The 24,408-nt window shown below is 36.7% G+C and overlaps 1 protein-coding gene and 1 pseudogene across 9 annotated transcripts in view; one reads left to right on the forward strand and one right to left on the reverse strand.

Moving 5' to 3' along the window:
- The window catches only part of PDS5B (PDS5 cohesin associated factor B), a 183,483-nt gene that overhangs the window by 22,238 nt on the left and 136,837 nt on the right, over positions 1–24,408 (forward strand). The window lies entirely within an intron of this gene.
- On the reverse strand, positions 276–1,025 carry LOC131743141 (small ribosomal subunit protein eS6-like; annotated as a pseudogene).

A 24,408-nucleotide genomic window follows, 5' to 3' on the forward strand; every position in this document is an offset into this window, starting at 1 on the left:
TCTCCTTTCTGAGCTTTTCTTGCACAATGTCATTCATTTCTGTAGCTTCTGTTTAATGTTGGTTACTCTCAAATCAACATCTGAAGTTTGACCTCACTCCTGAGTTTCATTCCTTAATTGGTTTTTCTTTCTTCTCTCTCCAGTTAGTTATTAAATTTACTATTTTTGTTATCTCTCACACTCTTCTCCTTTATGCTTATTGCTTTTGGTTTAGTGCAGATTTTTCTCTTTTTTTTTGATATCTGACCTTATTTATTTGTTACTCTTAGAACATCTTATTTTTGACTGGACTCAGAGGTAGAAGCTTTCAGAGAGGACAGCCTCCCTCTCTTGGTAGTCTCTTCTTGGCATTTTTCTTTGGCCTCCTTCATTCTCTTGGCCAAAGTTTAGCATATTCTGCAGCCTTTCTTTATTTTTCTTGGTACACTGTTCCTTCAGCGCAATATGCTGATGTTTGTGTTGCAGAACACATGGAATAACAAACACTGAATCTTGTGTGCCTTAGTCCTAGGTTACTTACTCTCTTTGTTCAGGGGCTTTCTCACAACACACTGGTGGACATGATCTTCTCTAGAGAGATTGAAAAGTTTGCAAATTTTAGCGATTTTTGTCCCGAGTCGACAAGGCGCAGTAGTATCAGTGTGACTTCAGGAATATCCTTCTCTCCCCCCCTTTTTTTTTTTTTTTTTAATAATGACCAAGTTGAAAACACTTAGACTGGTGTCCACAATGCAACCCTGAACAGATTGGCACTTTCTTTCTCCAGTCTTCCTTGGTCTGTAACAGGACTGCCCCTTAGTAGCAGATGGACATGGCCATGGGTGAAGGCACCCTGATTCATGGAAAACCTTGTTTGTCGTTCCCACCAATGATTTCGACCACATAACACTTCCATTCTTTACCCAGAGCATTAGCAGCAACTTCTGTGACCATACGCTTCTCATAAAAGGTACAAAGTTTGCATTCAGTCCCAGTTCAGTGAGTTTCTGGCATCTAGTGGCTGGGAAAGAGATGTCCAGTTTCATCCTGAAGCAGCTGACCAGCTCTGGGGTGCTGCAAAAAAAGAACTCATCATTTTTTTCTTAAATTAGTTTAGAAGCCTCCTAATCAGTCTCTTAACTCCTTTCTTACCTTTTCCCAATCCATTCTCCAGGAACTGTCAAAATAGTTTATGTAAAAAACATTTGATCATTTTATTCATTTGGTTAAAATGTTAACTTCACATTGCTTGCAAGAAAAAATAAAATTGAGTGTTCAGGGCTCTTGATGAAATCTGTCTCTGCTTCCCTCTCCAGCAGAATCTTTAGTTACTTTGCAACAGAATTTCTGACTTCTGCTGTGTGAAATTATCCAGGACTGTTATATTCTCTTGCATGTCTGTGCATCTGTGTGTGCTTTCAATTTCATGTGCAATCCTCTGCGTATGTTTGTTCTGTTGGAACGCTTTGCGCATCTTTTTAAAGATTTAGCTCAAGTGTGATTTTTCAGGGAAGGTTTCCTTATCCCTACTACATACTTTCAGACTCCTGATTCTTTGCCTGGATTGGTATATGATTTATTATAGCTTTTATCCCATTGGTGTTTTTAAACATCCCTTTTTGGGTATAATTCACATACAATACAGTTCACTAATTTAGTGTACAGCTCATTGGTTTAGTATATTTAGAGTCGTGCATCTGTTACCACAGTCAATTTTAGAACATTTCATTACCCTGCAAAGAAACCCACACCTTTTAGCCAACACCCCCTAACGTCTCATCTCCCTTCCCCTCCCTTCTGCAACCACTAATCTGCTTTCTGTCTCTATAGATCTGCCTATTCTGTACATTTCATATTAGTGGAATCATTTAATATTTGGTCCCTTGTAATTGGTGTCTTTAACTTAATGTTGTCAAAGTTCATCTGTGTTGCGGTATATGTCAGTACTTCATTTCTTGTTATTGCCAAATATTCCGTTATATGGCTAGACTATATTTTATCTATTCATTAGTTGATGGGTATTTGGGTTGTTTCCACTTTAGCTATTATGAGTAATACTATATAATGAGCATTCGTGTAAAAGTTTATGTGCAGACATGTTTTTATTTCTGCTGGATCATATGTTAACTTGGTTTAACTGTTTGAGGAAAAGCCAAAGCTACAGCACCATTTTACATTCCTACCATCGGTGTATGAAGGTTTTAATTTCTCTACATCCTTGCCCACACTTGTTATTGTCTGTCTTTTAGATTATAGCCATCTTAGTGGGTGTGAGCTGGTACCTCATTGTGGTTTTGATTTGCATTTCCTGATGGTTAATGATGTTGACCAACTTTTCATGTATGTATTAACCACTTGTGTATCTTTGGAAAACTATTCAGATAGGTTGTCCATTTTAAAATTGAGTTGTGATAGGTTTTTGTATACTCTAGATACAAGCCCCTTAGCAGATATATATATGATTTACATAACTTTTCTCCCATTCTGTTGGTAGCTGTTACACTTTCTTGATGTTACCCTTTGAAGTGCAAACGTTTTTTGTGTTTGTTATAAATCCCCACTTATCCTTGTTGTATTCAGAGTTGAGCCCAGTCTCTCTCCTCTATTGCTATAGTCTTGACACTTAAAGGGGTCCAGAATAAGCTATCATGGCATAAAAATTATTTTGAGTAGAAGGCATTTGAGTTCCTGAAATCTCTTATCTGCCTAAAAACATAGCTTCCCCAAAGAACTCAATTGTCATAAATACCCTTCCTGGAGCAGCCAGGGAAGATTGACTCTTATCACTGGAGATGAGAAGTCTCCACACCACACCTCAGCAGACATTGTCACAAAACTTCCCTGTCTCCTATTTGTTCTTGTCAAGGCCCATTTATCTTTTCAAAAAGTCATTTGTTTTCCTATCAATGCCCTTCTCCTATTAAGATGCTATATATAAGCCTCGGATTTTAAATGTCTCCTTGAGTCACATTTTTCTGTGAACTCCTATGCATACATACATGAATAAAAATCTGTCTTTTGCTAATTTCGTGTATGGGAGGAAAAAAATCTGTTTCCTCTATCCATCCTAAATTCATTGGCTGGGACCCTACAAATTAGACTGACAAAAAAAAGAACAATGCATTTTTAGAGAACTGACAAGGCGAAGGAAAAGGACATTGAGTTTCTAAGGGTGGCAAACTGTGGAAAGTTAAATATATGGGGAATTAATGGAAGATAAGGGCTACTTAGTAAAGTTAAAATGTTTAAAACATTGAGACTTCCCTGGCGGTCCAGTGGTTGGGACTTCGCCTTACAGTGCAGGGGGTGTAGGTCCAATCCCTGGTCAGGTAGCTAGGATCCCACATGCCTCGTGGCCAAAAACGCAACACATAAAACAGAAGCAATATTGTAACAAATTCAGTAAAGACTTTAAAAATGGTCCACATCAAAAAAATATTTTTAAAAATCTTTAAAAAATTGAGATATGATTGACATATGCCATATTAGTTTCAGGTGTACAACATAATGATTTGGTATTTGTATATATTGTGAAATGATCACCACAATAAGTCTAGTTATAGTTAACATCCATCACCACACCTACACTTTTTTTTTTTATGGAAAGAACTTTTTAAGATTTACTCTCAACAGATTTCAAATATACAATGCAGTATTATTAATTATAGTCACCATGCTGCACTTACATCCCCATGACTTATTTTATAACTGGAAGTTTGTACTTTTTGACCATGTTCACCCATTTTGCCCACCTCACCCTCCAGCTGTGGTAGCCACCAATGTAATTTGTTCCCTCTATCTGTGAATTCAGTTTTTTGTTTTGTTTAGATTCCACATATAAGTGAGATCATACAGTATTTGTCTTTCTCTCTCTGACTTATTTCACTTAGCATAATGCCCTCCAGTTCCATCTGTGTTGTTGCAAATGGTAGGATTTCCTTCTTTCATTTAATGGCTGAATAATATTCTATTGGAATTAAATTTGGAATTGAATTCCAGCTTTGTCAATTACAAGAGTTATGACCTGTGGGCTATGGACATATTGCTTCTATTAATCCTTTCTAAGCATGAACCTCATATATTTCAGGGTTGCTGGAAAGATGAGTAACACCAAGTATTGAATACATAAAAGTAATTTATGTAGTTCCTGGCAAATAGATGCTCAATGAATGTTAGTTTTATTCTTTCATTTACTATGTAGTAAATACAATAATTTGGTAATCTAGAAGTAGACTTTTGTTTTCAAAATACTATTTTCATAATGTACTTGCCTGCAGCCAAAGACTTCCTTAGTAGTTACATCCTGAGTTCTAGAAATATTTCATAGTGCTAAGCTAGAACTGGCAATTACTTTTTTTATTTAAAAAATTTTATATTTGAAAAACACAAATGGAGGTCATGATGTATGTATTGTTTTGCCTTTTCAATTTAATGATGTATTTTGGACTTTGATCTGGGTCGGCAAATAAATTTCATCATCACTTTTAGTTTTGTATGTTTATACCAAAAATTGCTTAACTTTACTGTTGTAGGATATGTAATTTTACATACTTTTCTGTCACACTCGTCTCTGCATGTAAATATATTTAATAAAATGTAGCCCATGTTGCCATTGCTTGGTATCTTGGGGTTCAAACTGGCATGTGGAGAAGACAGAGTCAAGGAACTGGGATAGTATTAGAGTCAAGAGCAGTAATGGAACCATACCGAAAGCCTTCTCTACTTTGGGATTACTATCTATTTCCCCAAGACAATAAACTCTTTTTTGTTGTTGAATGTAGTTGGACTAGGAAATTTTGTTCCTTGATAATTCACAAATCCAAATGGATACTGTGAGCACTCTTTTTTTAAAAAAATTAATTAATTAATTTTTGGCTGCGTTGTGTCTTTGTTGCTTCGCACAGCCTTTCTCTAGTTGTGGTGAGTGAGGGCTACTCTCCATTGTGGTGTGCGGGCTTCTCATTGTGGTGGCTTCTCATGTTGCGGAGCACAGGCTCTAGGCACGCGGGCTTCAGTGGTTGTGGCGCGGGGGCTCAGTAATAGTGACGCCCAAGGGCTTAGTTGCTCCGCAGCATGTGGAATCTTCCTGGACCAGGGCTCGAACCCGTGTCTCCTGCATTGGCAGACGGATTCTTAACCACTGCACCACCAGGGAAGTCTTTGTGAGCACTCTTATCTTGCACTTGTCTAAGTGGAAATGCTCTCGTGTTTCATAACTAAGTTTAATTATTTGCTCTTTACTTCTGAAACGTACTGTTCATTATATTAAAGAATCTCTCCTCTTTTCCTGGTTTGTTCTAAGAGAGATTTATATAAATCAGGAATTGGGAGTAGTTTAATTTAGATGGTCTTGTGGGTTTTTTTTTTTTTTTTCATTTGCTTGTCAGTATAATTCATTCATTAATAGATTCTCTGATGTTGACAGTCTTTGCAGAGAGAACTCATTTGCAAGAGAGAGATTGTACACTAGTGAGAAGTGAAATCATGTGCATATTTATTATTTGTCTCAGCTAAAACAAATTCCTGATCTATGGTCGAACCACCTGTGTATCAGTACCTCTGGCTTGGAGAATTGCCATATCCCCATCAGCTTAAATCTGTTTTACCGTAAACCATGTATTTACTCTTTAGGGTGATGAAGTTATTCTGATTATCTAGGGCAGTTAGGGTCTATTTAATGGAGTTAGATATTACTGCTACCCTAAATTCATTGCAGCTACATTATCAAGGAGGGGTGTAATGGTTGTAGGGGAGGCAGCCACATACCCACATTGTTTAGTGTATCTTGACAGAGTGAAAATATGAGAGAAGTAAGATATATAAATATTTGAAAGGAAGGGACCAATGTGGCAAACAGTGTGGTTAGCTTTTTTCTTGCAAATGGAGCTCAGGTTTGTTACATGTGCTTGGGGGGAGGCTGGTCCCCAGTGAACCACAAGGGTTAAATGAGAGTAGTTTAAACCAACTGTGGCAGTTTCATTTCCCTTGCTAGCATCTGGTTTAATAATGGTGTTATTACCTGTTTCAATTTTTGCTAGTTCATTGTGTGTAAAATCCTTCCTTATTGTGGTCTTAATTTTTATTTTTCTCATTACAAAGGAGAGAGGGGACAACTTGTCAAATGTTTAATGGATATTTACTCGTCTTTTGTAATGCACCTGATAGTGACACTTTTTTTCTGTTTGGTTATGTTTTTCTTTCGTATTTGTACGTGTTCTTTGTATATTCTGGTTACTAACTTTAAAAAAAAGTTGAGTTGTAAATACCTTCTCCCATATTGAGGTGTTAATTTTAATGTAGTAAAGGTTATTAATCTTTTATTTCGTGGTTTATTTTTTTATTTATATTTAGTTTGGTTTAAGAAATCTTTCCAGACTTGGGCAATAAAAAATGTCTCTTGTTTTAAACCTTTGTCTTTTATTTCATTTCACTGGGGATGCTTTTGTTTTTTTTCCTCATCAGTAGTGGGATAGGGGTTGAAATCCATTTTTTCCTTTATGAATATTCAGATTCCTTTGTTAAAGAGTCCCATCTTTTCTGCATTGATCTGCAAAACTAACTCTATCACAATCAAGTTACCATATGTGTGTAGGGCTATTTTTAGACTCATTTCTGTTCCATGATCTATATGTCTGTCCTCATTGTAATAACTTACGCTTTCTGTTAGGGCAAATTCCTCCCCACTTCATTTTTCATGTGTGTTTTAGATTTTTTGCACATCTGAATAGTTTTAAAATCTGGTGCTAAGGTTTTTCAGGTGCTCTGTTGACTTATTTATCTATAAGATACTTCGGGGGAGAATTGCTATCTTTATGATATGAACATAATATATCTTTGTAAGCATTTCGATTTTGTATAATGTTTTTTAGTAAAGTGTTACACTTTTTCATAATATAGGTCTTAAACATGTTTGGTTAGGTTTTAAGATGTACCTTGAATTTTTTTAAAAATTTTAATTTACAGTTTCAGTTGCTTTGGCTGGTTTATGGAAATGCAGTAGATTTTTGCTTACTAACCTGCCTACCTTGTTAAACGTTTTGTTTTCCAATATTTTGCTGTTTATGATTTTCTACAAAGCAAATTATATCACCTGCAAATAATGAGACTGTAGTTTCTTTATAATCCTTATACACTAATTTCTTTTTCTTAGTGTACTAGCTAGAATCTTCTGGTAAATATTAAAGAGCAGTACTGGTAGTGGAATTATTATTTTTTGGCTTTAGAGGGAATACTTGATACGTTTCACCATTAAGAATGATGTTTGTTGTTGGTTTTTGGTAGATAACCTTTATTTAGGTAAGTGTATTTTCTTTTCTTATATTTTTAGCAAATAGGCATTGATTTCCGCATGTGTTGAGATAGGTTTCTTTCTTCCTTCAGTGTGTTGATGTGGTAGATGATGTTGATAGATTTTTCTGGTTATAAACCAACCTTGCATTATTAGGATAAACCCAAGTTGGTCATAAAATAGCTACACTGTCCAATATAGAAGCCACTAGCCCCATGTGGCAGTTTAATTTTAATGAGAATTAAGCAATTTAAAATCCAGTTTTTTAGGCATACCAACCACATTTCAAATGTTAATTGTAGCTAGTGGCTATGATATTGGACAGTGCAAATTATAGAACGTTTCCATTGCAGGAAGTTCCGTTGAGCAGTGCTGTGATATAGCTGTCTTTTAAGATATGTTGCTGGAGTTATGTGGTTAATCCATGTATGTATGTTTGCTTATGAGTCTTTGTAGTATTTTTTGATTTTCATGTCAGAGTTTTATTAGTTTCACAGAAAGATGGAAAATATTCTCTTTGTGTCTGTTTTCTGGAAGCTCTTGTATAAGATGGAACCATTCTGTTCTTTGAAAATTTGAAACAGCTCATTAAGCCTGATGTTTCGTTTGTGGGAAGGTTTCAATTTTCAGTTTCTTTAATGATTACTGGTCCATTTAGATTTTTAAATTTGTTCTGGAATAAGGTTTTGTTATTTATGTTGTTTTTCTAGGAAATTATATCACCTGAGTTACCAGATTTATTGGCATAAAGCAGGGGTCAGCAAACTATTGCCCACCGGCTGCCTGCCTCTTTTTGTAAATAAAGTTTTATTGGAATACAGCCACACTCATTCATATTGTCTGTGATTGCTTTAGTGCTGTAAGTGCAGAGTTAGGAAAGAAGGTATGAGCCATAAGCCAAAAGCATTTATTGTCTAGTCTTTTAAGAAAAAGTTTGCCAATCCTTGGCTTAAAGTATTCTTTATTATGCTTTTAATACCCGTACTAATGTCTGTAGTTGCATTCTTTTTTTATTCCTAATGTTAATTTTAAAAATTTCTATTATTGATCAGCCTTATCAGAAATTTGCCAATTTTTGGCTATTTAAATGTATTCTCCTAATTAACTTCTGCTCTTTATTATTATTTTTCGCTATTCTTTGGGTTCATTTTTGTTTTATTTCGTTTTCCTGGCTCCTTAGGTTTCATGCTTAACTTCATTTTAACGCTTTTTTTCTTTTCAGTATAAACATAAAAGGCTCTGAATTTTCCTTTTTATACTACTTTCCCTAATTACTACAAGTTTTGTATCTATTTTTTCTTACATCTCTGTTATAATTATTAACTGTGTTTTTACATTTCCTACACATGGACATATTTATCTTTTTGTTTTCTACTGATTGATGACATTTTAGTCAGAAAGATGTGGTCGGTGAGATTTGGATTCTTTTAAATTTGTTGTATACCAGATTGTGCTTAATTTTTCTAAGTGTTATATATTGTGCTTGTGAAGAATGTGTAAGGGTGCAGGGTTCTATAAATGACCAACAACTCAAGCCTGTTAATTATCTTATTTAAGTTTTCTATATCTTTGTTAATTTTTCTAGTGTGTAATATGTCAGTAGTGGAAAAGGTGTTAAAACTCTTTGTACTCTGTTCATGGATATGTCCGTTTATCCCTGTAGTTTTATGAGTTTTTGTTGTATTTTAATGTCATTCAATAGTTCATGTAAATTTAAAATTACCTTCATGGTGATTTCACTATTTTAATTATTTTGTGATGACTTCTTTATGATGATGTCTTATAACTCTTTATGTTTTAAAATCTGTTTGGTCTGATAATAATGTAGGTACCCACTTTTCTTTTTCTGGTAGTTTCCATTTTCTGTTTGCCCAACCTTTCCCTTTCCTTTGCTTGCTTTTATTTCTTTTTAAAGATTTATTTTCATTTTACCACAATCCATTTCTTTTTTATTAAAGTTTCTTTTAATTGAATAAATTTGACATGTAACATTGTGTAAGTCTGAGGTGCACAGCATATTACTTTGATACATTTATATACTGTAATATTGTTGAAGTAGTGGTACTAATCATATTGCATAATTATAGTACATTATTGTCTATATTTATTATTCTGTGCATAGATCTCTATGGCTTATTTACTACTTATTACAAGTTTGTACCCCTGAACACCATTAGTCTTATCCCCCATTCTTTCTACCCCATGCATCCCCTGGCAACCACCATGTTACTGTGTTTTTTTATAGGTTTAACTTTTTGGATTCCACTTACAAGTGATAACATGTCTTTCTCTGATTTACCTCACTTAGCATAATGTGCTCAAGTTCCATCCATGTTGTCACAATGGCGGGATAACCTCCTTTCTCATGGTTGAATAATATTCCTTTGTGTATATATACCACCTCTATTTTATCCATTTATCCATTGGCCTTTGGGGTTTTTTAATATCCTGGCTACTGTGAATAATACTGTGATAAACATGAAAGTGCATGAATTTCATCAAAATCCTGTTTTCATTTCCTTTGAGTATATACTCAGAAGTGTAATTGCTGGATTGTATGGTAGATCTATTTTTATTTTTCTCTGAGGAACAGCCATGTTGTTTTTATTGAACAACCATGTTGTTTTCCATAGTGCTTGGACCGATTTACATTCCCACCAACAATTTATAAGAGTTCCCTTTTCACCACATCTTTGCCAGCACTTGTTGTCTCTTGTCTTCTTGGTGATGGCCATTCTAACATGTGTGAGGGGATATCTCATTGTATTGATTTGTATTTCTCTGATGATTAGTGTGATGTCAAGCATCTCTTCATATGCCTGGTGGCCATTTTATGTTCTTTTTTGGGAAAATGTTTATTTCTTCTCATTTTTTAATTGGATTATTTTTGTTATTAAGTTCTTTATATTTTGTATATTAACTCGTTATCCAGTATATGGTTTGGGTACATTTTCTCTCTGTACGTTTTGCTTTTTTTGTTTTTTTTTTTTGTGATATGCGGATGCGGGCCTCTTACTGTTGTGGCCTCTCCCGCTGCGAAGCACAGGCTCTGGACGCGCAGGCTCAGCGGCCATGGCTCATGGGCCCAGCCGCTCCGCGGCATGTGGGATCTTCCCGGACCAGGGCATGAACCCGTGTCCCCTGCATCGGCAGGCGGATTCTCAACCACTGCGCCACCAGGGAAGCCCTCTGTACGTTTTTTGATTTTGCTGTTTCTTTTGCTGTGCAGAAGCTTTTGAGTTTGATGTAGTCCTATTTGTTGATTTTTGCTTTTGCTGTTTATGCTTTTGGTGAAGTCTAAAAAATCATTGCCAAAACCATTATTGGTGAGCTTCCTCCCTACATTTTCTTCTAGAAGCTTAATGGTATCAGGTCTTGTGTTTGTCTTTGATCCACTTTGAGTTAATGTTAGTGAGTGGTGTTAGATTGAGGTCCATTTTCTTTGTTCTTCATGTATTTCTCCAGTTTTCCCACCATCATTTGTTGAAGAGATTGTTCTTTCCCTATTGGGTATTTTCAGCTCCCTTGGTGAATATTTGTTGACCTTATATGCTGGGATTTAATTCTGGGCTCCTTATTTGTTGGCTCATGTGTCTGTTTTTGTGCTTGTATCATACTGTCTTTATTACTATGGCTTGTGGTATAGTTTGAAATCTGTAAGTGTGATATCTCTGGCTTTGTTCTTTTTTTCTCAGAATTGCTTTGGCTGTTTGGGATCTTTTGTGGGTCCCATAAATTTTAGGATTATTTCCTCTATTCCTATGAAGAATGGCCTTTTATTTGATGGGGATTGTGTTGAAACTGTAGATAGCTTTGGTTAGTGTGGCCATTTTAACAATGTTCTTTTGTTTTATGAGTGTGGGATATCTTTCCGTTTGTCTGTGTCTTTAATTTCTTTTAGCAGTCTTGTGGTTTTCATTATACAGGTCTTTCACTTCCTTGGTTTAATTTATTTGAAAATATTTTATTATTTTTGATGCTATGGTAACCTGGATAGTTCTTTCTTTTTCAAATGCTCCATCATTAGTGTAAAGGACTGCAACTGATTTCTGTATGTTGATTTTGTATTCTGCACTTTACTGAAATGGTTGACTAATTCCAAGTTGGTTTTTTTTTTTGGATTCTATGTGTAAGATCATATCAGCAAATAGCAACAGTTTTACTTTGTTTCTAATTTGGATGCCTTTTATTTGTTGGTCTTGTGTAACTGTTTTAGCTAGTACTTCTGGTAATATACTGATTAGGAGTGGTGAGAGTGGGCATCCTTGTCTTGTTCCGGATCTTAGGGGATACACTTTCAATTTCTCTCCATTGACTGTATGGCCTTTATGTTGAGGTATAGTCCTTCCATGCCTAATACGTTGGGGGTTTTCCTCATGAAAGAATTTTGCATTTTGTCAGTAATTTTTCTACAAATATTGAAATGATCACTTGATTTTTACCCTTTATTTTATTGATGTGATGTATTACACTTACTGATGTACATACATTAAATCATCCTTTGCATACCAGGGATAAATTCCACTTGCTCATGGTGTAATGCGCCTTTGCATGTATTCTTGAATTTGGTTGCTAATATATTATTGAGAATTTTTGCATCTTTATATTCATCAGGAATATTGGTCTATATAATTTTTCCCTGTGGTATCCTTATCTGGTTTTGGTATCAGGTAATGCTGGCTTATAGAATGAGATAGGACATTTTCCCTCCTCAATATTTTGGAAGAGTTTGAGGAGGATTGGTGTTAATTCTTCAGTGAAGATGTCTGGCTCTGGAGTTTCCTGTATTGGGAGATTTTTGATTACTGATTCAATCTCTTTACTCGTTGGTCTGTTCAGATTTTCTGTTTCTTCTCGATTCAGTCTTGGCAGGTTGTATGTTTCTAGAAATCCATTTCTTCTAGGTTATGTTGGCATAAAATTGTTCATAGTAGTGTAGTCACTTAACAGTTTTCTGTATTTCTGTAATATCAGTTATAGTATTTCCTCTTTTGTTTCTAATTTTTTTCTTTTTTGGTGGTACGTGGGCCTCTCACTGTTGTGGCCTCTCCCGTTGCAGAGTACAGGCTCCGGACGTGCAGGCTCAGTGGCCATGGCTCACGGGCCCAGCCGCTCCATGGCATGTGGGATCTTCTCGGACTGGGACACGAATCCATGTCCCTTGCATCGGCAGGTGGACGCTCAACCACTGCGCCACCAGGGAAGCCCTGTTTCTAATTTTGAGTCCTCTTTTATTTTTTCTTAATCTAGTTAAAGGTTTGTCAATTTTGTTTATCTTTTTGAAGAACCAGGTCTTAGTTTCATTGATCCTATTGTTTTTCTGGTCTCCATTTTATATTATTTCCTTCCTTATGCTAACTTTGGACTTAATCTCTTGTTTTTTTTCTAGTTCCTCGAAGTGTAAAGCTAGGTTATTTGAAATCTTTCTGATATCTTAGCATTTGCATTTATTGCTATAAATTTTTCTCTCAGAACTGCTTTTGCTGCATCCCACAATATTTGATATGTCAGTTTTGCATTTTCATTTGTGTTGAGAATTTTTATTTCCCTTTTGATTTCTTTGTTGACCCAGTGGTTGTTTAGAAGTGTATTGTTTAGTAGCTACATATTTGTAGGTGTTCTCAATGTTTTCTTGTTTATTTCTAATTTCATAGCATTGTGGTCAGAAAAGATAGTTGATATGGTCTTAGTCTTCTTAAATTTGCTGAGATTTGTTTTGTGGCCTAAGGTAGGATCTATTGGGGAGATGTCCCATGTGCACTTAAAAAGAATGTGCATTCTGCTGCTATTGGATGGATTGTTCTCTATATGTCTTTTAAGTCTATTTGTTCTAGAGAGTGGTTCAATTCCAATGTTACCTAGCTGATTTTCTGTCTGGATGATCTATCCATTGCTGTTAGGGGGATATTGAAGTTCCTTACTGTTACTGTATTGTCTCTTTCTCCTTTAAGATTCATTAGTATTTGTCTAACCTGTCCTGTGCTTAATTGTTGGGGTTGTATATATTTAATTTTGCTATGCTTTCTTGATATACTGGTCCCTTTATCATTATGTAATGACCTTTGTTGTCTCTTGTTACACTTTTGGATTGAAGTCTACTTTGTCTGATATAAGTATGGCTACACCTGCCTTCTTTTGGTTTCTATGCACTTGGAATATCATATTCTGTCCTTTCACTCTGAGTCTACATGTGTCTTTAAAGCTGAAATGAGTCTCCAGTAGGCAGAGTGTAGTTGGGTCTTGCTTTTTTATCCATCCAGCTATTATGTGTCTTTTGGTTGGTGAGGTCAGTCCATTTACATTTAGGGTGATTATTGATATGTAAAGATTTACTACCTCCATTTTATGTTTTGCCCTCTGGTTATTTTGTCTTTCCATTTCCTTTCTTTCTGTTTTTGTCTACCTTTGTATGTAGTGGTTGTCCATGGCGATTTGCTCAGTCACCCCTACCCCCCCTTTTAAAATGTTTTGTGTCTCTATATTTTTGCTTGGTGGTTACCATAAGGTTTACATAACCCACTTCATAGGTAAATAGTCCTTTTTCTGTGGATAGCAGCTTATTTTCACTCACCTATAAAGGGTTCAGCCTTTTACTCTTCTTTCTTTATAATTTTGATGTCACAATTATCTTTTCATATTGTGATTTCATTACCAAGTTGTAGTAGCTATAGTTATTTATTTTTTGCCTCAGTGTGGCATGTGGAATCTTAGTTCCCCGACCAGGGATCAAACCGGCGCGCCCTGCAGTGGAAGCGTGGAGTCTCAACCACTGGACTGCCAGGCAAGTCCCTATAGTTATTTTTAATGTTCTTTTCCTTTAACCTTGATGAGTTTGATACATTTTTTTAAAAATGTTTCCTAATTCTATTTATCACCTTAGAGTTTTGTGTACTTTTGTTTTTTTATTTCAGTTTAAATTGCTCATCTCAACATTTCTCATAAGGCAGGTCTAATGGTGGTGAACTCACTTTTGTTTGTCTGGGAAAGCTTTTATGTCTTCTTCATATCTGAAAGGTAATTTTGCTGGATAGAGTATTCTTAGCTGGCAGTTTTAATGTTTCAATACTTTGTCATTCTATTCTCTCCTGGCCTGTGTAGTTTCTGTTGAAAAATCTGCTAATAGGTTAATTGGGGTCAGAGAGGGGGTTCCCATCTTATTTTTTTCCCCTGGCTGCCCTTAAAGTTTTTTATCATTGACTTGAGAATTTTAACATAATGTGCCTGGAGAAGATCTTTTTGCATTGAGATAATAAGGTGTTGTATTAGCTTCATGGACTTGTTTTATCCAGTTCTTTCCCCAGGCTTGGGAAGTTCTCAGCTATTATTTCTTCAAATATAATTTATCCAGTTCTTTCCCCAGGCTTGGAAAGTTCTCAGCTATTATTTCTTCAAATATAATTTCTATTACCTTCTCCTTCTGTTTTTCTGGTATACCCAGTAATCTTACATTGCTTCTCCTAATTGAGTCTGATAGTTCTCATAGGGTTTCTTCAGTTTTTAAAAATCTTAGTTCCTCCTGCTCTTCACCTGAATTGTCTCTGTTCCTATCCTCAACGTCACTTATTCTCTCTTCATCTGATCTGCTTTATTTCCATTGCTTTCTAATGCATTCTTCATCTCACTTATTGAGTTCTTCAGCTCCAGAAGTTGTTTGGTTCTTTTTTAGAATTTCAGTCTTTTTTGGTAAGTACTCCTGTTCATCACTTTTATTCATCACATTGTTATATTGCTTCTGTGTGTGTTTTTTCTTATAGTTTGTCAAATTTCTCCATAATAGCTGTTTTGAATTCTTTATTAGTCAGATCACACTATTCCATGTGTTTGTGTTTGGTTGCTGGAAAATTGTCATTCTTTTTGTGATACAGTGTTCCTTTCATTTTTTTCATAGTGTTTGATGACAGGTGCTTCTGTTGTTGCATTTGAAGTAGTGAACACCTTATTTAGGCAAGGCTTTGTTTATTTTGAGTCTAATAGTTCAGTAGGTTGGTAATTAGGAGTCTTTTGTTTTCTAGGTGGCGCTGTATAGCACAAGTTTTTGTTTTTTTCTTACCACCACTGACTCTTGGCTAAGGTTGGGATCCTGTGCATAAAAATAGCTGGCGGAGAAAAAGGAGTGGCAGCAGAGTGGGAAGAGGTGTGTGCTCAGCACTTGGGGCTTTGAGGGTGCCCACAGCCCAGTAAGGTGATCCTGGAGTTGGGGTAGCAGGGGTTGGGGGGGTGCCCAGAGGTCCATGGGTCCAAATATCTTGCCAGAATTTCAGGGCAGATAGCAGGATATACTTTCCCTCAGTTTTCTTTGCCATCTTCCCTTTTGTGTCCCTACCCCCAGTCACTGTGGTCTTCCTCAGAACAGTGGGTTCCTCCAGCTGCAGAGGCTGGGCACACCTTTTCCTTCTCTGCCAGAAAGGTCTTGCTGACCTTCTGCTGGATCTGCCGCCACTCCCCTTGCTTCCCAGCCTCCTGCAAGGTCCTGTCCACTTACTGTTGGGTGAACAGATGTTTGGATATCTTGGGTGTCCTGCTGTGTTGTGCAGAGGTGCTTTTTTTGGGTTATGGATGTTCTGATTAGTTGTAAATCGAAGGGGAGTGTTAAGAGGAATGACTCATGCCACCAGGATGCTGATGTCACCCTCCGTTTCTTATTTGTTTTTGGTATGGAAGTCTCTTTTTATAAAAAACTGGTACCCTAGAAATTCTGTCTTGCCTATTTAAAGTTAATTTTAAGATGAATACCTTAGCCTTTTTTGTTTGTTTGTTTTGTTTTGTTTTGTTTTAGCGGTACGCGGGCCTCTCACTGCTGTGGCCTCTCCCGTTGCAGGGCACAGGCTCTGGACGCGCAGGCTCAGCGGCCATGGCTCACCGGCCCAGCCGCTCCACGGCATGTGGGATCTTCCCAGACCGGGGCACGAACCCGTGTCCCCTGCATCGGCAGGCGGACTCTCAACTACTGCGCCGCCAGGGAAGCCCCCTTAGCCTTTTTAAAAGATGACACAAAAAGTCTCTTTTACTCTGATCAAACCCTAAAAGGTTTGTGATACAGTGATACAACCCAAAAGGTGATTTTAAACTTCTATTTATTTTTTTAGGCCGTGCTGCATGGCTTGTGGGATCTTAGTTCCCCGACCAGGGATTGAACCTGTGCCCCCTGCATTGGAAGCTCAGAGTCCTAACTACTGGACTGCCAGGGAATTCCCCTACAATTTCTTTTTTTAAAAAAATTTTTCCTACCAGGATTTCACAGTTCTCTTTGTATCTTTTAGTATCTCTTAATTTCCTTTTAAATTTCTTTTCTGTTTGTCTCTTAGCCCTGCATTTTAGGTAGTTTCTTCAAATTGCTAATTTTTATGACTCTATCCATCTTTAATCTGTTTAACCGGTCCAGTGAGATTTTGAAATCAGTCATTACTTTTCATTACAGTTTTTTGGTCCCCCCTACCCCCCAAGTCTTTCTGGTTATTCTCAGCAGCCTCTTCCTGCTAGCATATTTCATAATTTCATTTTAAAAAACTTCTTCAACATTTCATCCACGTCTTACCTTTTGGTGATTAAATTTTAATATCTGAATTCAGTGGTGCATGCATCTCACATGTGGTGTTCATTTTTTTATGTGTTTGGTGATCCTTGATTTGGACTCAAGTTTTGTTGAGCTTAATACTTGGGAAATTTGGGAGACTACATTGGGAAGGTTTTTTTTAAGCCCACAGAGAATTTGCTTTTGTATCTGCTAAGATACAGGATTTATTATATTCTGGGAACTTTCTAGGGTTCATGCTTAAAGGATGACTCTCAGGTTCAGCTTTCCCCCTTATAACTGGCACAGTGCTGATATGGACATTTACCCTCTTGCATCTCCATGTGCATACTGCCTACTGCCCAAGTTTCAACTCATTCTCTTTTTATGGGGATGGAGAGGTGGGGAGCATGGAAGTGATGGAGCATGGAAATGTCCTTGTATATTTTTCTTTGTATGAGTTTAGTAATATGATAATAGTTTTCTACTGAATCAGTTGGGCCCTTCATAATATATAGACTGTATTGATACAGATGTTCAATTTTTTCAGTTGTGCTTGTTGGGCTCTTCACAGCTTCTGGTGGTATTTAGTTCTCTCTCCCCTCATCCCTTCCAGTTTGGACTATCATGCTCTGAAGTCACTAGAATTCTCTTGTTTTACTGTTGTTACTTTTCATACAAGCTTAACTTCGTTTATTATACGTATGTATCCACGTTTCATTGACGGTACTAATTAAAATTTTAAAATCTATTTCTGTTGTGTATTTATATTAACTTTGTTTGGCCTTTTTGCTCTGATTCTCATTTCGTGTACCTCTTTTGCACTCTGAGTCTCCTGATGTGCTTGTTGATTTTTCTTTATGCAGTTATATTTGTAAATAGAATTCTAAATTAGTCATTATTGGTAGCAGGTGTGGGCTTTTTAAGCAGTTGTACAAATTAGGATTATTTTGTCTGGATGGGTCCTTCCAAGGGAATGGGTAGCTGTATTTCTTTCTTTGTGGGTTATCCCTAGTATTGTAAATGAACTGAGACAGGCTTGAAAAATAGGGTTATTTTTAGGGTATGTGGGCTGGGAGCACATTGGTAGGGCTTGTGTCTCCTGTGAACAAGACAGATGGCTGTGAGAGCATTTGGGTCACAAAATCCCAATTTGATTTATCTTGCAGTCTATGCCAAGTCAGGAAAAGCTCAGGTGCAAAGTCTTTACCTATCTTAATTCTGTTTTGGTTTCTGGTGGACTTTCAAAATCTTATCGTTTGAGACTTCCCTGTTGGCGCAGTGGTCAAGAACCCACCTGCCAACACAGGGGGCACTGGTTCGAGCCCTGGTCTGGGAAGATCCCACATGCCGTGGAGCAACTAAGCCCGTGCGCCACAATGACTGAGCCTGTGCTCTAGAGCCCACGAGCCACAACTACTGAAGCCTGCGTGCCACAACTACTGAAGGCCGCGCACCTAGAGCCCATGCTCCGCGACAGGAGAAGCCACTGCAATGAGAAGCTCACACACTGCAGTAGCCCCCACTTGCCGAAACTAGAGAAAGCCCATGCTCAGCAACGAAGACCCAACGCAGCCAATGATAATAAATAAATAAATAAATTTACTTTAAAAAAAAATCCTATTGTTTTCTGTGTTCTTTGAGCTGAGGTTATTAACAGCAATTAGGAAAGGAGTTGCTATAGAGGTAAGAGTATGCTGTTGGAAGATTCTGTTTGCTTGTTTGTAATTATGGTGGCCCAAACCTAGGGAACTTTTATCTTCTTTTCTTCATTCAGTCCCCCACCCCCTAATTCTGAGTTGGGGTGGTTTACTGAGTTCTGGTTTTGCTTGTGTTGACTATCAGTGTTGTCAGTGATCTTCTGATTTCTAACACTGCTGTCATTTTTTTCCCTTAGTTTTCATTTCTTTGGCCATTTTAATGGATTCGGGGAAGAGGAGAGAGAAATGTTATTAGGAAGTTGACCAGTAAAATCAGAAACTACTGAAAAATATTTAAAGGTTTACTCTTATTTTCAGGTTGAAAAGTTCTTTCTTTACTAGAAATAAGATTTTGATGATTTTATTTTTTTACATTCAGCTCTTATTCATACAGATTCATTCCTTCCTATTTCCTCCTTTCTCCCCATGTCTTTTCTGTTGTTTTTGTTGGGTTTTCAGCGTGCACTGTGAGGTGGAAATCTTAATGGGTTTTGTTTGTTTGTTGTATTATTTCCAAATAAGAAATTTGTTCTTTCCTTTCTCCTTTTCTCTTAACTCACTTTAAAATACCTATCTATCTATTTAGTTATTGCAGGTTGAGAAGTTATTGAGGTAATTTTTTAGGTCAGAGTTTTGTAAACCAAGTTTCAATTTGTATAGAAAATCTCAGAATGAATTAATTACACACAAGAAGAATATTATTTAATGAGATTTTTTAAAAAAGTGTATTTATGTACTGGGTTGTATTGCAATTAAGAAAAAGTTTGAAAGTCATTGTCCTAGCTTTAGGCTATGGATTGTACCCTGTGCATCCTTGAAGAATCCATTATTTAAATGAGGTCTTCAATAAAGTGATTGAAGGTCAGGAAAGGCCTTTTCCTCTTCCCTGCAGCAACCTAAAACTATTTGTTGAAGCCTAGTGGTTCCAGTGAATACTGTTACAGGTGTGGAGGAGGTAGGCCAGACCGTGGTCCTAGGCTACTCATCAGCTACAAACAGAGACTACTGCTTTTTAGATATTTTGTAACTTAGAATATATGTGGGAGATTTTGTTTGAAAATAGAGCTCAGCTGCTAAAGAGTGTTTAAAAACCATTGTTAGATAACCAAGGTTTTGAAACTAAATTAGCCCTTGTCTTTAAATAAACCAACATAATACAGGCAACATTTGGATATTTTTTTCTTATTTAATCATTGTATTCAACCTTTAGTTTTGTCTCCTGCTTTTCTAGAATGAAATGTGACAGTGAGAAGCCTGTCATCAACCTACTCGTTTTTGCTGTGTTTTCAATCTGCACAGTTTATTTTCTTGACCCTGACACCAGTGAAGATAGGATAAAGATATTGCACCATGGTGCAACTTACAAATGTCTGTGAAAATCCCTTGTAAACATACAGTGAGAGGTTCCCAGAAGTTCTTGGTTCACAGTGCCCTTAGCATTTCATTATTTTTTCATAGAGGCAAAAAATAATATCTTATAGGTACAGATAGCTTAATAAGTCGTTATAGTCTAAGAATTACTTTTGCATTGAAAGAAAAAACATTTCCTTTTTATTATTAAATAACGACGGTTACTGATTGATGGATTATGTGTGTCTGTTGGGCATGTGCAAGTTCTGAAGTCTTAGAATTAGGTTAGACACTGCCACCTGCATTTCCTATTTTACATTGATTTCCGTGCAGTACTTTTTTTTTAATCACATCCACTGCCCTAAACCCAGTTTCTCAAAGATATGGTAACCATCAAAATGCATTTAGAATGATCTCACGTTGAAATGGAACTCCTTCGAGCTAGTAGTTCACATGGTGTCTGACAGCTCTTGAGAATTGCTGTGTTTCCCTTGATAATTAAAAATATCCCATAGTACCTGTGAGTTTGCTATGAAGTCTAGGGTGTTTGATATGTCTTGGTGCACAGTTTGGTAACTATAGGTGTAGTGCTTTACAGTTTATATAGTGTTTAAGCAAATAGTTACTATCTACATTTTCTAGAAGAGAAAATGGAACCATCTTTGTAGGATAAGCTGTAGATATTTTGCACAAGGCTAATCTACTGAGCTGTCTATTTGCATCTCAGAAGACAATCTGTATTTTAAAGTTTATTTCTGATTGGTATTTTAAAAATGTAGTTCATTTTCGGTGAGTTTTTATCCTTTTAGTGGAAGAAAATTTGTTTGCCAGGGGATTGGAAAGAAATATCTTCTTTCAAAGTGAAAGGTAATAAAACCATTTTCTGTATTGACATTTTTTCTGTTGCAAGCTTGTTTTCCTGAGAAAATTTAAAAGAGATCAAAAATTAATTTTCAGGTAAGTAAGTGAGTAAATGCATTAATGGATCTGTGAAGAACAGGTCATATTTAACTGATATTATTGGAGAGCTGAATAGTAAGAATTGCAGATAACTAGGAGTATATGATACCGTAGGATAATAGAATTGTAGAATTTTAGATTGGAAGAGAGGTGGAATGAGGATGGAGATGAGAATTGGGTCATCTAATGGAATTCATTGCATTATCTAATTGAATTGAATTCAGTTCACTTCCTTTTAGGATGTTGCAGTGGGAGGTGGAGGGAGATTGGTTGGGAGGGAGGGAGGAAGGAAGAGGAATGCTTTGTGAGAGAGAGATTGTGATTTTATTCTTGTTACAGGCAGAGGTGTCTTTGACAGTTAAGAATGTTTGCATTCTTGGCTCCTGCCACGGTATAAAACTTTGAATATCTTTGCCTACTCTTCATCTGAAAGTTCAGTTTTCAGGAAAAATTGTTAATTAAGAAGACCTGGAAGGATAGACAGTTCATAATACCTATAGATAATTGGTTTGTTTTCTTTCTTTAAGGATTGGTTTTTAAAACTATTACCAGTACTTTGAAATAACACATCTGTAAGAGTACTGTCTTCAATCCCAAGTTCAAATCATGTCTATATTTCATCTTTATGCACAGTTGGAATTATTTTGAATTCTCTGTTTCCCATTAATTTAGATCTGTACATATATTTCCATTTTATTTCACTTCTTCCCAGAGGTGCTTTTAATTTTGGTGTATGTTGTAGTGGTGCTTGTTTTACAAAAGTATCATTATTATACTCATATTTGCACGCATATACACATTTGAGAATAATGCTTTTCTCACTCCTTAGTGTTAGTATAGATGAGTTGATACAACTTGTTCTACACAATGACTGCATAATATTCCAGGGTAAAGGTTTACTACATTTCTTTTAGCTGTTTCCTTGTTGATTTCATTAGGTTTTTTCCCATGTTTTTTCAGTATAAACAGTGCTGAATTAAAATTCTTAAACATTTATATCACATTTTCATTCAACTCTATGTGAGATAGAGTTGGAAGAGAGGGATTGCTGGGTTGAAGGGAATATGTCATTAAAATTTAATAGATATAATTATTACATTTCTTTTCAGACAGGCTGTAATAATTCACATTTCCAACAGCATCTGACAAATCAGTGTTTTCAAATTGTTCCCTGGGGACTTTCTTGACAAGAAGAAGAGTCAAGGGCATTGGGGTACCCATCCCTCAAATTCAACCAGAGCAGTTCTCTTTTAATCTGTTCAGTATATTGGACATTGTTATAAAATATTGGTTAGAAGAATGACTTTCGTGATTAAAATAAGCCTGAAGAATCATTGCTTTGTGTAGTTAGATTTTTTCCTAGATCAAATTAGACATTGAGATCACTGATTTTTTGGGTCCCTTATATTTTGGCTCCTCATTCCTGTAGAGTGTTTTTACTGACTCATACTTTAAGTAGATTGAATTGTACTTTGGCTTGCATTGAGGGATAAAAATAAGTAACTAAAACTCACTTTTGTGCTTATTCTAGGTACGTTACTGGGTTATCCTTTATATCACTCATTGACCTAGTGAGGGTTCAGTGAAGACTCAGAAAATAGTTCATTTCCTCTTGAGCAACTCTTGGATGTTGTTCATCTTACAGTTGATATTTCTGTTTGTTTTATTCATCTGATGTTCTTTGAAGATAGTTTGTTAGTGGTTATTTGTTATGTACCATAATTATAGTGCTCTATATTTTAGTCTTAAGTAAAACCAAGAAGTTAGATATGCTCTTGTGACTGTTTCCATTCACATAACCATGTAAGCAGCTGTGGTGTAGCTCCAATTCTGTCATTCAGGAGCTTTCTGATCCTGGGCAGATAAATGAACTTGTATTGACATTGGTTTCTTCACTCATTAAATAGGGATGATAATAGAATGGGAGTTGACGATTTCTCCAGAACATTTTCCAGTAAATTCAGTGACTGGTTTTATAGGCTTTTAATGGGCTTCTTGATGGAAGCCTCAAAAAAGAAGAAGCCAAAGTGCAACCCACCAAAGGTGAATATGTGGGGCTAAGACAAATGTGGCTCAGATTTGGAGCTTCAGATGTTGTTTAACCCACTTGAAATATTCCTTTCTTCTTTCCTTCTTTCCTTCTTTCCTTCCTTCCTGTGTGGGGGCTTTCTCTAGTTGGGGCCAGCGGGGGCTACTCTTTGTTGTGGTGCACGGTCTTCTCATTGTGGTGGCTTCTTGTTGTGGCTCTAGGCGTTTGGGCTTCAGTAGTTGTGGTACGCGAGCTCAGTAGTTGTGGTGCACGGGCTTCAGTAGTTGTGGCGCACGGGCTTAGTTACCCTGCGGCATGTGGGATCTCCCCGGACCAGGGCTTGAGCCCGTGTCCCCTGCATTGGCAGGAGGGTTCTTAACCACCGTTCCACCAGGGAAGTTCCAAACCCACTTAAAATATTAAATGAAGTGTTCCTTAACTTTCTTTTTCGAGTCCTGAACCTTTTTAGGTATTAAAACCTCTGAACCTTCACCTCAGGAAATTGCACATTTTCACACGTATGCAAACTTTATGTACTGTTTCAGATGAGTAGATGCTTCATAGACCTCTTGAGGCCTGTTTATGGGTTTCCGACATGGAACTTCAGTAGAACTGGTCTGGAGTAGTGGTTCTCAATCTGGGGTGATTTTGTCCTGCAGGGACATTTGGCAATGTCTGGAGAAATTTTTGGTTGTCACACTAGGGGTGGTGGTGGCATCATATGTGTGCTAACTGGCGTCTTGTGGGCAGAGGTCAGGGATGCTGCTAAACATCTTGCATAGGAGTACTCCTCTTCCCACAACAAAGAATTCTGAGCAAAAACGTCAATAATGGTGAGGTTGAGAAACCCTGATCAGAGGAAGAGATGAATTGGATCTCTTTCAAAAATGTAACTGTTCTTTGGGTTTTTTTGTTGATGGTTGGGTAGTAGATAGTTCAAGGTTGTAGTCTCGGCCTCACTTTGTATTGAATATTCTCCCCTCAGGTGTTTGCACAGTTTATTCTCTTACTCTTTTCCAGGTTTCTGCTCAAATTGTCACCTCCCACTTACCCTTTATTTCTTAACAATTCACATTGCCTAACACACACACATACTTAGTTGTTGTCTGTCTCCCTTCAACTTTAAATAAAGTTTCATGCGTGCAAGTGTTTTTCTTTACTTTTGTATCCCCGGTGGCTAGAACAGTGCTGGGGTATGATAACAGATGCTCAGATGTTTGTTGCTGAGAGAGCGAATGGCATGAGCCTGTGTTGTGACAAGTTTGTGTTTATTTTGGTAAAGCTCTGTGTTTCAGAGATCAGATGTGCAGATAGTAGAGTTGACCACCTCTTGTGAAAATTAAGGCTTTTACCTAAGTCCTTACCTGGATGGTAGCATAAGCTAAGAGTGTATCTGATGGCTAAGCCAGGATTAAAAAAAATAAATAAATTTGTTTTTTAGCTGCTCTAGAATATGAGTCAAGTACCTGAAGTTGTATTCTGTATTGCTCTCCAGACTTGTTTGACCATGGTAGTCACCTAAGACACTCCTTAAAAATGTAGAATCTGAAGTTCCTCCCCAAACCTATTGACTCAAAATTTCTAGAGGAGA

This window comes from Kogia breviceps, chromosome 16 (assembly GCF_026419965.1).
Source record: "Kogia breviceps isolate mKogBre1 chromosome 16, mKogBre1 haplotype 1, whole genome shotgun sequence".
In the NCBI taxonomy this organism is placed as follows: domain Eukaryota; kingdom Metazoa; phylum Chordata; class Mammalia; order Artiodactyla; family Physeteridae; genus Kogia; species Kogia breviceps.